Source organism: Somniosus microcephalus, chromosome 11 (genome assembly GCF_052327205.1).
Source record: "Somniosus microcephalus isolate GS21.2 chromosome 11, FLI_Smic_1.0, whole genome shotgun sequence".
In the NCBI taxonomy this organism is placed as follows: domain Eukaryota; kingdom Metazoa; phylum Chordata; class Chondrichthyes; order Squaliformes; family Somniosidae; genus Somniosus; species Somniosus microcephalus.
In genome coordinates, this window is record NC_140997.1 from 147,822,336 (window position 1) to 147,836,647 (window position 14,312).

At 47.2% G+C, this 14,312-nt stretch overlaps 1 protein-coding gene across 6 annotated transcripts in view; it reads right to left on the reverse strand.

Annotated features, from left to right (window-relative positions):
• sumf1 (sulfatase modifying factor 1) overlaps positions 1-14,312 on the reverse strand; it is a 172,376-nt gene that overhangs the window by 2,857 nt on the left and 155,207 nt on the right. The gene's annotated exons all lie outside the window — the stretch shown is intronic.

Genomic DNA, 14,312 nt, shown 5'->3' on the forward strand with positions numbered 1-14,312 from the left:
CAGAAGGGGCCTAGCCAGTGTTTTATAAAGGTTTAACATAACTTTGTTTTTGTATTCTATGTCTCTATTTATAAAGCCAAGGATCCTATATAGTTTTTTTTAAACAACTTTATCAACTTGTCCTGCCGCCTTCAAAGATTTGTGTATGTAAACCCTCAAGTCTCTCTGTTCCTGCACCATTCTACCACTTATCGAATGCAGAAGCCTGAAAATTGTGACTGTCGAGTTGAAACTTGCGACTTATGAGCATATCATTTTAGTAGCATGTTGCTGATTGCGGACTCAGACAGCTCTGATGCAACTCAACACTTCCACCGCAAACACTTGGGTAAAACGTAACAGTAATTTCATAATGAACTTAGACGCCATACGTCATGAAAAATGGCCTTTGCCTATCGTGGTCATGTCCTTATGCTTGCCCCCGGGGGAATGGCCTTCTCCTATTCCTATGTTCCTAGTATGATCAGGAGAGTGTTAAGGACGCTCAAGTTGGGTGCACTGTGAACCCTTGGTCAAAAGCACAGCTCTGTCCAAACAGCAAACCCTTTATAAATAAGATTAATCTTTTTTGAAAGAATAATTCTTTGTCTAATTATCAATGTTCAAAGCACAACAGACTCCAAATTCAATTAAAGAAAAAGGCAAAATATCAACTGACAACTTCAATTCTATATTTAAAAACTTATCAAAGTTTAATTGAGGTAATGCATTTTCCACAAATTACCCATTCTTTAATTCATGCTCATTTTACACACAAAGACCTTCAGTGCAAAAGCACTTTATCCCTCTCCTCCCTGGGTGTGCCCGTAACCGGACGTGTAATGGAGAATGTGTTGCAGTTGGCATAATCAATAGATGGCCCCCAGCAGCAGTTAGGTACATTTCGACAGTTAGCAAAGTGGCAACTGAAAAAGTAAAAAAAAAAATTTGTGGAACTAACATTTAAAAAGAATTGATAGATTACTGAAGTATCAAAAAGCTAGGTGTTTCAGCCCCCAGTAATCACAACTCCTAAAAAGTGGCTCATTGACTGGGAGCCCACATCAGACCTTCCTCTCAATGCATACATCAATGGTGCAACCTGGAGAATATCGAGGCTTCTGATTCTCCATTATTGTGGTCTTTAAAGGGTTAAATCACTTCCTTACCTCAAAAAACATCGCAAACCCACGGCTGCTTTTAGAACAAAATGTTTGCACCCTTTTTTAACACTTACTCTATTTGTAGCTAACACGTTTAAAAAAAGTGTCACTTTTCCAGTATTGAACTGACCTACATAAGTGACAGCCACAATATTTCCAGTATTTTCACCCATTACAGCCGCAAGACACTGTCAGTTGCCGTAGCTTACCAGATGTAAGCAGACCAAAGGCTTGCTGAATAATGTCAGAAGACAGATAAGTAATGGAAAGAATCCAAATGACCAATTGTTTAAATCTAATTTAAACAGTTGAGCCTAGAAACATCACCTAGCAACGATGTCTCCTTTTCACAGCTGACACTTGGTTTCCTGTCAGTTTTTTCTTACTCAGGCCCTTATCACATTAAGGCTAGAAATAGACTTCCCCTATCTAAAGCTGGACTGCTGTGGTACATTTAAAAGAAAAGCAAGCTTTTTTTTTGGACAAAGCGCAAAGCTAATAGCAACACACTTCGCTGCACCCTAACAGCACCAAGGCGATTGCTGGAAAATGAGATCATTAATTAAGCTGTACCCCAATGTAAGAATTCCGCTTTGTGCTAATATGACATCTAATTCCCTAGAAATTTGGCACTGATTAAATTTTCCAAGCATTTACTAGATTCGTAGATTGAAAAAGAAATAATCCGCTTATGACTTAAACATTCCATTGTTTAAGTCTGGCCTACTTTCTGTTTTTTCAGTGACCTCGTAACAGAATACAGGAAACTTTGTGTTATCCGGAGGCTAAATGTCCGGCAAGCTCGAGCCACCGACAAAAATCAGGAGCCGTTTTTTTTCTTTTCGTTGCTTTTTTCTCAACAGTCAAGCTCTGCAAGGTCTGTAGCTAAGCAACAGCTACAGAGACGCTTGCCGACTGTTTAGAAGCTGTTGCTAAGCAACAGGGTTTGTTGATTCACACAGAGCTGAAAATCTCCGTATGTTTCAACATTAGCGCTGGAATGTCCGGCAGTTTTGAGGGAACGGCAACAGCTCGGTCCCGTCGGTGCCGGATAGCACAAAGTTTCCTGTAGCTAAATTCTTCAGATATACTATAGGTAGGAGCTGGTTTGGTATTGGTATCTGTTTTAGTGCACAGGGTGAAAGAAGAAAGATCTTGCATTTATGTAGCGGCTTTCATGGCCTCAGGGCATCCCAAAGCCACTTTGAAGTGTAGTCACTGTTGTAATGTGGGAAACGTGACAGCCAATTCGCAAACAGCAAGCTCCCACAAACAGCAATGTGATAATGACTGGATAATCTGTTTTCATGATGTTGGTTAAGGAATAAATATTGGCCAGAACACAGGGGAGATATCTTCTTTGAAATAGTGCCATGGGATCTTTTATGTCCACCTGAAAGGGCAGATGGGGCCTCGGTTTAACATTTAAATTACGCGATCAAGTCCCTGGACTGGGCAAGAGGGCTACCCCTCAGCCAAGGCTGACAGAATGGATTTATACTCTCTGCTCACATCCCTTCAATTTGAGGCATGTCAAAAGCTGTGCAGAACATCAGCACGATGACACGTACATCAGGACATTAACACCTGTCTGTACACAATGTACTGGTAATGTGCTCTTAAATTCCCAATTTCCAGCTAACCAATACATATACTGTACTTGGATTAAAAAAAGGGCAGATAGTGGATTTACTTACTGCTATAGTTTTTTTGTGAGCCATGGTTTGGAGTAGCACAACGGGTCTCAACTGAAATCTCACTAGTTCCAATTATATTTGAATGGTGTTCTTCAACATTCAATTTGCACTGAGATTGGTAACCTGAAACTAGTTATACTGCGCTTTGTGCAATGCAAAAGGATTGGTGCAGCAATGCAGCATCTGCAGTACATTTGCCCTAAAATTTGCAGTATCTATTTGGGTCTTTTATCAAGCTCTCCATTAGGAAGAATAAGACTTCATTGTTTAGATCCTCCTTTTTTAACTTTCTGTGTACCCCATATCTTCAGCTGAGATTTAGATAGGGGGTGTCTTCTATGTCTCATTGGGTTTTCTGGGGGAAGAGACCTTTGCCTCCCAACTTTACTGCACAAGACAAGGGAATGAGGGAAATGATTAGTAAGCAAGGAGATGGGGTTGATGTATGATAAGGGACAGGTTTTTGAGGGACAGGTGTCAGTCGTGGCTCAGTGGTAGGCTTCTCACCTCTGAGCTAGAAGGTTGTGCTCAAAATCTAGGCTGACACTCCAGTGCAGTACTTCCATTGGCTGAGACATTAAGCCGAGGCCTGGTCTGCTCTCTCAGGTGGATGTAAAAGATCCCACGGCCACTATTCAAAGAAGTGCAGAGGAGTTCTCCCCGGTGTCCTGGTCAATATTTATCCCTCAAACAGCATCACTAAACAGGATTATCTGGTGATTATCTCACTGCTGTTTGTGGGACCTTGCTGTGCGCAAATTGGCTGCCACATTTCCTACATTGCAACAGTGACTACACTTCAAAAGTACTTCATTGGTTGTAAAGTGCTTTGGGTTGTCCTGAGGTTGTGAAAGGCGCGATATAAATGCAAATTGATTCTTCTTTTCTAATGGCCTTTTCCTGTTCCTAAATATTCTTATGAAAGCCCAAATAAGAATGTGTCACCATCACCACTTCTTTTAACTGTTACAAAGAACAATCAGGAACTATAACATTTTTTTTGTTTATTTGTCACTTTTTGTTGTAACAAGTGATTGCTGCTGATCTGTTAGAGGAAATAAAAGTTCCTGAGATTAACAGTTTGAGGGAACTGAATTAAAATAGTTTAATTTCCTGATATGTATGCAGTGATGGCATTCTATCTAAGCCAGTATTGGGAATTAGAGGAGTTTTGAGCTTCCCCATAAAGTTCAGCGATGGTCTATAGATACCAATTTGAAAAAGACATATTTAAAGCAAATTAGAAGTTTTCTACAGAGCTTCAATTTCTAATAGGATCCATGTCAAACAAGGACTGCAGCGGTTCAAGAAGGTGGCTCACCACCACCTTCTCGAGGGCAGTTAGGGATGGGCAATAAATGCTGGCTTTGCCAGCGACGCCCACATCCCATAAATGAATAATTAAAAAAAAGTATTTATGCATTTGTTGAACATATATAATATTCAACAAGTGCATTACATCCTTTCAGTATATATACATTATAAGGACTCTGTTATTTGGTAGGGGACCGTCTTGAGTTATGTAGTCCGTGCCTTCACTCTATTTGAGGTTTCTATGGTGTACTGGCGGTGAACAATTGGACCTCAAGATTTCACTCCCCAGGCTAGTACGTGGTGATGCTGTTGACCATCCTTTTTGCATCTCGCAGTTAAAAATACAGCTGAATGTGTGGGGCTGGAATGCGTCATCATTGCCTGATTGGTTTGTGAGCCGATTACTCAAGTCAAGAACAAGAGCAAACTCTAGTGAGGACGGACCTCACAGGAACACAGCCCTGAACATTCATTAAAGAAGACAGTTTAAATCAATCATCGATTCTCATCTGGGTAACTCTTACCAAAATGTAGCAAGTGATGGTTTCAAAACCAGAAAGCAGCAACAACTTGCATTTATATAGTGCCTTTAACGTAGTAATACATCGCAAGACACTTCACTAAGGAGCATTATCAAACAAAATTTGACACCGACACATACGGAGATATTAGGACAGGTAACTAAAAGCTTGGTCCAAGGTAGGTTTTAAGGAGCATCTTGAAGGGAGGGAGAGGTGGAGAGGATTAGGGACAATTATACTGGAGGAGGAATTACTTAAACATTGGTTGAAGCTATGAGGCAGGGCACTCTGTAAAACAAGAGTATGTACACCCCCGGAAGACCAGGTGCTCACTCTGTCGACCTCCGACGTAAGGGGTGTTCTACGCGGAGTGAACACACGAAAGGCTGCTGGACCGGATAGCATCCCTGGACAGGTACTCAAGGAATGTGCTGATCAGCTGGCTGATGTCTTCACCACCATCTTCAATCTGTCATTGGCCCAGGCAGTAGTCCCTACATGCTTCAAGACCGCTACCATTATTCCTGTGCCAAAACAAACGGCTGTGACGTGCCTGAACGACTATCGACCTGTCGCACTCATACCCATCATAATGAAGTGTTTCGAGAGACTGGTCTTAGCCCACATCAAAGCCAGTGTTCCTGCCTCTCTTGACCAACACCAGTTTGCCTATCGTGCAAACAGATCAACGGAGGATGCAATCAAAACTGCTCTGCACTCGGCACTGAATCACCTAGATGGTAAGGAGACCTACATCAGAATGCTGTTCATAGACTACAGCTCAGCATTCAACACTATCACAGAAATCACAGAAACCCCACAGTGCAGATAGAGGCCATTTCGGCCCATCGAGCCTGCACCGACACATATCCCACCCTATCCCCGTATTTAATCCCCTAACACTAAGGGTCAATTTATCATAGCCAATCAACCTAACCCGCACATCTTTGGACTGTGGGAGGAAACCAGAGCACCCGGAGGAAACCCACGCAAACACAGGGAGAATGTGCAAACTCCACACAGACAGTCGCCCGAGGCCGGATTCGAACCCGGGTCCCTGGCGCTGTGAGGCAACAGTGCTAACCACTATGCCATTGTCCCCAACAAGCTGGCCACCAAACTCTTGGCCTGAACACTTCCCTCTGCAACTGGACCCTGGCCTTCCTAACAAACAGACCCCAGTCTGTCAAATTAGGTAACCACACCTCCCCCCCCCCCGACCCTGAACACGGGGGCCCCACAAGGATGTGTGCTGAGCCCCCTCCTCTACTCCCTCTTCTCCCACGACTGTGTGGCTGTTCATGGTTCCAACACCATCATCAAGTTTGCGGATGACACCACGGTAGTAGGCCAGATCACCAACAACGATGAGTCAGCCTACAGGGAGGAGGTCCAGCATCTCGTGAAGTGGTGCGCCGATAACAGCCTGGCCCTTAACATCAAGAAAACCAAAGAAATCATTGTGGACTTCAGGAAGTCAAAAGGCAGAAGTCACACCCCCATCCACATCAATGGGGCTCTGGTGGAAAGGGTGGACAGCTTTAAGTTCCTCGGAGTCCACATCACGGAAGACCTCTCCTGGTCCCTCAACACCTCCTCTCTGGTGAAGAAGGCCCAGCAGCGCCTATATTTCCTAAGGAGGCTGAAGGGATGTAACCTGTCACCCCTGATCCTCTCTAACTTTTACCGCTGCACTATAGAGAGCATCCTGACAAACTGTATCACAGTATGGTATGGCAGCTGTAGCTACTATGACCGGAAAGCCCTGCAGCGGGTAGTCAAAACTGCCCAACGCATTACCGGCACCCGGCTACCGACCATAGAGCACATATACCAGAAACGCTGTCTACGGAGGTCACGGTCCATCATCAAAGACCCTACCCACCCCAGCCACAGTCTGTTCGCCCTCCTGCCATCTGGGAGACGCTACAGATGCATTCGCACCCGTACGACCAGATTTAGGAACAGCTTCTTTCCCAGGGCTGTCATCCTACTGAACTCCACAAATAAACTCTAAAGCCTGCACATCTGCCAATGCACTTTATTATGGTTATGTTTATGTTAATATACTATAAGCCAAATGTATGTTGAATGTTTAAATGTCTTAATCTAAATGTACACTCTCGGGAGCCGCAAGCCGACATTTCGTTGTACTGCACTTGTGCACTAACAATGACAATAAAAGTGATTTGATTTTGATTTTGATTTAATCTGAGTTTTTTTTTAATTACATCTAGTTCAGGTTGGTAAGAGTTTAAATAAACTGGAAAATCAGCTGCTATTAATGGGGCGGGGCGGGGCTAGTGCCTTCTGCATCCTCTTTGCACCAAGTGCACTCAAAGCTGTCAAACGCTGACAATTCATCTGTCAAAAATTTTTAAACAGATGAAGCGTCATACGCTGACATCATCTGTCACAAGCTTACCGGCCAATTAAGGGAAAGCTGAACAAGGCCAATCAAGGGAAAATAGCGTGGGTTGGTCAGATGTCGCTGGGGGCGGGACTGAAACCTGGAAACCAAAAGTCCCGCCTCCAGCATGTCTCCATTGAGAAAATCCAGCCCTCGGTTTTCAAAATGAAACTGAAGTTCTCCTGATTGCTGAGAGTAGACTTCTCAACTCTCTTCATTTTATTACAATTTCTTGATTCTGCAAGTCAGTTTCAATCCTGTCCCAAACTTGGGCCAATATTACCTCATTTTTAAATCTGCCAGGGACTACTGAAACTGTATTTTTAGAAGTACATAGGTTGGTGGGGGTGGGGGCCGGGGGTTAGAGGAAGTATGGCATGTACTTAATTTGTTATTTCCCCACAAATCAAATCAGAAGAATTAACACATAATAGAAAGATCTTGCATTTATATAACACCTTTCATGACCTCAATATTTCCCAAATACTTTACAGCTAATGAAGTACTTTTTGAAGCTAACGTAGTACCATTCTTCAAGAAGGGTAGTAGGGATAAACCAGGGAATTACAGGCCAGTGAGCCTAACATCAGTGGTAGGGAAATTATTGGAAAAAATTTCTGAGGGACAGAATTAGTCTCCACTTGGAGAGGCAAGGATTAATCAAGGATAGTCAGCATGGCTTTGTCAGGGGGAGATCATGTCTAACCAATTTGATTGAATTTTTTGAGCGGGTGACTAGGTGTGTGGATGATGCAGTCGATGTAGTCTACATGGACTTCAGTAAGGCTTTTGACAAAGTCCTGCATGGGAGACTGGTCAAGAAGGTAAGAGCCCATGAGATCCAAAGCAATTTGGCACAATGGATCCAAAATTGGCTTAGTGGTAGGAGGCAGAGGGTGATGGTCGAAGGTTGTTTTTGTGACTGGAAGCCTGTGTCCAGTGGTGTACCGCAGGGATCGGTGCTGGGTCCCTTGCTGTTTGTAGTGTACATTAATGATTTAGATATGAATGTAGGAGGTATGATCAGTAAGTTCGCAGATGACACAAAAATTGGTGGAGTGTTAAATAGTGAGGAGGGAAGCCTCAGGCTACAGGACGATATAGACAGGTTGGTCAGATGGACAGAACAGTGGCAAATGGAATTTAACCCTGAAAAGTGTGAGGTGATGCATTTTGGGAGGACTAACAAGGCAAGGGAATACACAATGAATGATAGGACCCTAGGAAGGACAGCGGATCAGAGGGACCTTGGTGTGCATGTACGTAGATCCCTGAAGGCAGCAGGACAGGTAGATAAGGTGGTTAAGAAGGCATAAGGGATACTTGCTTTCATTAGCCGAGGCACAGAATATAAGCAGGGAGGTTATGATGGAGCTGTACAAAACGCTAGTTAGGCCACAGCTGGAATACTGTGTGCAGTTCTGGTTGCCACACTATAGGAAGGATGTGATTGCATTAGAGAGGGTGCAGAGGAGATTCACCATGATGTTACCTGGGTTGGAGCGTTTCAGTTATGAAGAGAGACTGGACAGGCTGGGGTTGTTTTCCTTAGAGCAGTGAAGGCTGAGGGGGGACCTGATTGAGGTGTACAAAATTATGAGGGGCATAGATAGGGTAGATAGAAAGGAACCTTTCCCCTTAGTAGAGGGGTCAATAACCAGGGGGCATAGTTTCAAGGTAAGGGGCAGGAGGTTTAGAGGGTATTTGAGGAAAAACTTTTTCACCCAGAGGGTGGTTGGAATCTGTAACTCACTGCCTGAAAGGGTGGTAGAGGCAGGAACCCTCACAACATTCAAGAAGCATTTAGATGAGCACTTGAAACGCCATAGCATACAAGGCTACGGACCAAGTGCTGGAAAATGGGTTTAGAATAGATAGGGCTTGATGGCCGGCGCAGACACGATGGGCCGAAGGGCCTCTTTCTGTGCTGTATAACTCTATGGCCTAGAAATTGGGTATAGCCCCACTTGAGGCGTTAGAACTGGCGATGCGCAAAGTTTATAGCCAGACGAAACTTATCGCCGCCTGGCGCGATATTGGGTTGCATCGCCCCCAAAGGGGATTGAGGCGCTAAATCAGCCGTTGCACGGTGCTCTTAAGGCGCAAAAGGTCAGGCGCTACTCAATTTCGCCGCGGACGGGCGCAGCGCAGGTGAACTCAATTACGGGAAAGCACGAGACCTCCAGGCGCCGGCCGGCTCTTAAAGGGGTGGGTCAGTCAGCCTGAGCTTCAACACCCAACGCCCTGTAGGCCTCAGATTCGGCGCTCGCCCTTGTCTGGCGGTACAAACTTGTTCATCATGGAGAAGGTTAGGCAGAGAGCAGAGCGCTTCAGCACTGGGGCTCTGGACCACTTGGTGGCTGCAGTTGAACACAGTCGAGAGGTCCTGTATCCGGATAATGGCAAGAGGCCGAATCAGAAGGCTTATCGACGATCTTGGAGGGAGGTTGCTGTGAGGGTGAACTCCAGCAGCATAGCGACCAGGACCCCTGTTCAGTGCAGGAAGAAATTCAACGACCTCACACGGATCGTTAGGGTAAGTGATGGTTTACCAAACTTGTGCTTCCCTCCATCTGCAGCTGACTTCGGGCACCCTGCTGCAATGATGCGCCAATGGCCATCTGTCAGTATGCACCCATGGCCCTTTTTGGGCACACACATGGACTGATGTCTCAAGGCCTGATGTAAGGGCTCTTGCACCATGGGGGGCATGCGATGATGTCTCAAGGCCTGATGTAAGGGCTCTTGCACCATGGGGGGCATGCGATGAGGTCTCAAGGCCTGATGTAAGGGCTCTTGCACCATGGGGGGCATGCGATGATGTCTCAAGGCCTGATGTAAGGGCTCTTGCACCATGGGGGGCATGCGATGAGGTCTCAAGGCCTGATGTAAGGGCTCTTGCACCATGGGGGGCATGCAATGAGGTCTCAAGGCCTGATGTAAGGGCTCTTGCACCATGGGGGGCATGCGATGAGGTCTCAAGGCATCGTGTAACAGAACCTCCCCTTCTTTCCCCTGCAGGCCAAGCTGGCGATGATTCGAAAGGAGCAGCGTCGAACCGGTGGCGGACCTGCACAAGTGGTCACTCTCACGGATCTGGAGGAGAGAGTGCACCAGATACTTGGAGGACGTCTGTCTGGTCCTGTGACCACTGCATCTGCCGACCCCATTACTGACAGCGAGGGTAAGACTCTCAGCTTTTTCACCTGTTGCCTTCCACTTGGTCCCCCCGCCAGCATGCATCCTCAGTGTGCAGCCATGTCAGAGCCTTGCCGCAATCTGGCATGCCTTTCAGCAAAGCTGTCCTTTTGCTAAAGCCACTCTTCCACCTCCCACTTTCAGATGAAGCAGCACCAACTCGGGCTCAACGCGCTGAAGCTGCCAGTGCCAGTGCCACCGGAGGCGAGGACCAGAAGGAATCCGGGGAGCTGAGACATCTGCAGACTGGGGATAGTAGTCCCCTGGAGGGGAGGGGGGGTGGCTCTGAGGATGAACCAGTTGCCGGACCAAGCGGCATGCAGCAGCGCACGGGGGATAGGCAAGTTCGGCCACCGTCTCCCCGCAGGACAAGGCAGGTCGTCATGACTGCTGCACAGAGTGCAGATGAGGTCCGTCGCCTGGCTGAGATGAGCAAACAGGCCCGGGTCAGACACACGGAGCTGATGGCTGCAGTGGAAAAGATGCCTGAGTCAATAGATTCATTGGCTAGGAGTATGTTGGACTTCGGGGCAACAATGGAGAGGACTCTGCAGGGCTTTGGGGCCACAATGGAGAGGACTCTCCAGGTGTTCGGGGAAACTATGGACAGGTCTATCCAGGGCTTCGGGGCCACAATGGACAGGACTATCCAGGGCTTCGGCCCAACAATGGAGAGGACTGTCCACGGCTTTGAGTCGGCAATGGAAAGGACTGTTCAGGGCTTCGGACAATCCCTGGAAAGGTCTGTGCAGGGCTTGTCCGAGGCAGTGGAGCGGTCGGCACCTGCCTTGTCCGAAGCCATGGGAAGAACTGTCCAGGCCTTCTCCGAAGCACTGGCACCTGGCACACAGGTCCTCACTGTTGCCACGCAGTCACTTGCTGGGCTCCTCCACAGCCAGATTGACGCAACGCGATCTCTCACTGCAGCCACCCTCTCTGCATCAGATAGGATCACCCCGGGCCCTTCCACTCCCGTACAAGGCCAGGAATCAGTGGAGCATGCGATTGTGGTGGATGAGCCGAGCCGCTCCCCTCAGATAGCCAGTGTGTCGTCCGACCATGGTGCAGGTGTCCTCTCTCGGCAGGAGAGCATTGCACATGCCAGCGCTGGGACGCCTGCATTGCAGCTGCCACCACCTGCAGGCCACACTGCTCCCAGCCATGGTCACAGCAAGCATCCTGCGTCCGCACCCTCCAAGCCCAGAGGTCGGCCAGGCCGTCCCTCAGGGGCTTCCGCGCTTCCAGACAGTCAGGAGGCGTCCCCCAGCCTTGAGCCCACCACTGGGGTCCAATTACGTAGGAGCAGCAGGGAGGGAAGGGGCCGGGCGCAGAAGAGAAGTCGTTCTCCCTGAAGGGGCCAGTTGTAGAGGGAGGTGCTGAGACGTTGGTTTGTCCAAATTCAGGGACACCCTCACCTGCTGTTATATTTGCTGAGGTTTGTTGAGTTTTGCGGCTTGGCTGAACAGTTAACAGTTATTTTGAAAGTTATGGTTTGTGCTCACATTACGTTGTTTAGCTGTAATGAAAGACCTTTGTGTCAATAAACAGAAGTTTCAATGTTGCATGGTGCATGTGACTACTTTCAGTGATGCTGGCATTCAGAGGCCCTGAAACATCCAAAGTGCGCATGAGTAAGACTCTCATCATTCCGCCACAGGGGTGTCGACACGAGTCCAGAGGAGCCTCTGACGAATGGACCTTCCACTTTCAGCAGCCCTTCCATCTTCCTCCTCCTCCGCCTGCTCTTCCTCCTCCTCCTCCTCTTCCTCCTGCTTGTGCAGGGTCCGAGGGAAGGTAATGAATTGACGCGTTCGCCTATAAAGGGCATCTGTCACTTGCCGGATGCAACAGCGGACTGCAGCCTGAGCGACAGTCGCATTGTCCCCAATGGCTGACTGAAAGGATCCGTTGCCATAAAAATGGAGGCCATCAGTCAGTTTAGCCATAACGGACAGAGAGGTTCTGCAGCATTCACGTGGCTGCAGATGCCGACCAAGCAGGTGGCACAGATCAGTAACAATGTCCCTCCAGATTCGGAGCCTTCGCAAACACTGCTCCTCCGACATGTCAAGGCTTGTCACCTGCTGCCTAAAGACCCTCGCAGCATCCCGTCGGATTGGGCGACCTCCATTGCCCCTCCTCATTCTGGCCAATGCCGGCCCTCTCTCCCGCCGTCTCTCTGCCCCTTCACAGTGTTGGGCGATGAGGCCGTCGCCCTCCAAACAAGCTCCCATTCCGATGCCAGTTGGTCAAAAGGCTTTTAGGTGTAGCGGTGCAAGTGGTTCGGACAGGGTTGAAGGTCCCAAGTAATGTAAAGCTAAATTCCCAGAACTCCGCTCCACATTAGCTCGCCAACTCTCTCTAGCAGCGGTCGCAATGAGCAGGCCAAGTGGCAGAAGATTCTGCACTAGAGCTGTCCCCTTTAAATAGCGCCGCCCTACTCCGAGAAGGGCCTGTTAGCCCTCCCTCGAACTGTCACTAATAGCGCTAGGCGCTAAGGCTCCGGGCGCCACCCAATATGCGCTCAGGCGCTCCTAAAAGGCGTTGCACACTGAAATGACGTCATGAGCTGCTTGCGCTCGCGGGCGCGCGCAAACGCTAAATGAATAGTCAATATCTGAGTTGGCGCTATCTTCATAACGCTCGCCCCAACATAGGGCTTCGCCCCAATTCTAGGTCTCTTTAGGCGCTCAGCGCCGGCGCTACCAACCCAATTTCTAGGCCTATGACTCTATGTGTAGTCACTGTTTTAATGTAGGAAATGCTGCAGTCAATTTACGCACAGCAAGGTCCCATAAACAGCAATGAAATAATGACCAGATAATCTGTTTTAGTGATGTAGGTTGAGGGATAAATACTGGTCAGGACACCGTCGATAATTCCCCTGCTCTTTGATACAATCATAAATAGTGATCAACACCTGGAATGGTCTCCTGGATAGGGTAGTAGAGGCGTAAAAACCTGGTATCAGTTAGATGCTGCAAAATGCAGGGACATTAGAGCCAACTTGGATGGATGAACCTAAGATGTTCAAATGGCCTTCCTCATCTGTGATTATCTTGTGATCTTACCTATCTTTATTTTTTCAGAATTATGCAAATAAGATTGATGTGTTCTCTTGATTGCCATTACAATCCAAATTGTATTGTTCGATCAAAATATAAAATCAGTGATATTTTAACTTAGGAAAGAGCTGGATTTAATTGGACCGTAAGGCAGCTTGCCCTGGTTCAGCGTAGACATGGGGAGCACACACTACTCAAACCCAATACCTGACTGTAATAGATTACGGCTGTGTACTTCATGTAGTGAGCACAACATTTTATTACATGAGGTAGTGGGGACACACAGGAAAAAATATATATAATTTGTTGCATGTATGTTTGATTATGTGGCTGACTACTGCATTCAGCAAGATATGAAATGTGTACTAACTACACCAATAGCCAGATGATGTTAATTATTTTCCTTTTGGCTCTTCCCCCATTTAAAGTTTGTTTGCTTTCTGCTTGCTCCCTGGTGTCCAGTGCCTCCTTTTTGTTTTTATTTGTTTTGGTAGAGATTTTTATGACTTTTCCATTTTTGCTGGTCTCCTCGTGCTATCTCTCACTCCTAGTTGTGGGGTCAGGCTGGTGACCTGGGCCTCACGCTCTTTCCTCAGCTGCTCTGTTACTGGCCATTTACCAGGTATGCAGGAGCTGCTGGGCATAGTCTCCAAATGGCTGGATGTCAACACTGTTGCCTGATGCAAGGGTGGGCAGGTGACTGCTCCATGACCCCTGTCAATGCTGCTCATAAGGCAGGGACAAGGTGGTGATCTGGAGTGACTCCGATTTAATATTTTATTTATTTCCCCCTCCAGCCCTTGGGACTGCCTGGCCTCTCCTCTCGATGGAATAGCTGATATTGCAGCCTTGCCATGGGCTGAATCATGAGAGCAATTCCAGATCTAAAAAATCTGAAATTGGACCAAGAGGACTTTAAAAGCCTGTCCCAATATGAGGCACATATCGTGGTTTATTTTTCCCAC